Here is a 1,219-nt window from a genome sequence, read left to right as displayed (position 1 = left end):
TATAGAGAGAGAGAGAGAGAGAGTTTTAAAGTTTTAGTAGAGGTTTTACGGCACTTGCAACTGCATAAGGTCATATGAGTGCCAGAAGATTAGAGGTTTAAAAAAAAGAGAGATACTTTTTTAAATTCTATCCGTACGTCGTGTTTTACTATCGTATCCATACGACATGGGGAACTCTGTGCCACCACTTTCCAAAGAGAAAATTTACTCGTTAAACCGATCCGTACTCTTTGCATAGCAGTCTGTCAAAATGACTTTAAAAAAAAAAGGAAATATTGAAAGTTCCAAAGAGATCTTCGTACTCGAAGTATTCTAAGAATACAACCCCTTGGGTACAAAATGACCCCAGGAGTATGGATAGGGTTTACAATTGAGTGTGTGATGTGATGTGATGTGGGCCAGGAGCCTTAAACAATGAAAAAAACAAACTTACTTACAAATTGATTGAAATAGTGCGCTCCAAAGTGAACCGGAAATGCGCCCGAATGCACGGTCTAGGATTTGGATACAAGTCTATGGACCGGCTCATAAATTAAAATTCTTGGATAAAGGGTAAAAAACGAGGACACATTTTCTACATTTAAAGCAACGTCTGTCTGTCTGTCTGTCTGTCTGTGTGTGTGTGTGTGTGTGTGTGTGTGTGTGTGTGTGTGTGTGTGTGTGTGTGTGTGTCTCTCCCTCCTCACACACACACACACACTCTCTCTCTCTCTCTCTCTCTCTCTCTCTCAGTCTCTATTATATTCTCTTGATTCGTTCCTGGATATGGGTTTTTTTTCTTCAACGTCACAGAAAAAGAGATAATCATTCTTCATTTCTACATGTTGGCAGTTCTCTGAATAATGCATTCATCTATTGCTTGTTGTTGTTGATGTGAATCTCACGGGGACATGTGGGGTGTTCGGTGTCGTTGATATCAAATTGTTCCAGAAGTTTCGAGTGGATAGCAAGCACATTCACTCGTCTGTTGATGAATCGACTCGCATTAATATAACAACAAAGTTATACAAACAATACACGTCAGAAGCCTTGATGAAGTTTTTTCACATACACACACATGTACGGCGCGACTTTGTGAATTCAAATCCTGCGGAAATGTCATTTAAAATGAAGATATCGAATCATTTTGTCGGCTAGTGATTTATTTTTTTCTGGGGAGGGGTTGTTTGTTTGTTTTTGTTTTGTTTTTTTGTTTTTTGGTGTATTTTTTTTTGGGGGG

The sequence above is a fragment of the Aplysia californica genome, unplaced genomic scaffold (assembly GCF_000002075.1).
Source record: "Aplysia californica isolate F4 #8 unplaced genomic scaffold, AplCal3.0 scaffold01174, whole genome shotgun sequence".
Taxonomy (NCBI): Eukaryota; Metazoa; Mollusca; class Gastropoda; order Aplysiida; family Aplysiidae; genus Aplysia; species Aplysia californica.
Note: the sequence above shows the minus strand (reverse complement) of the source record.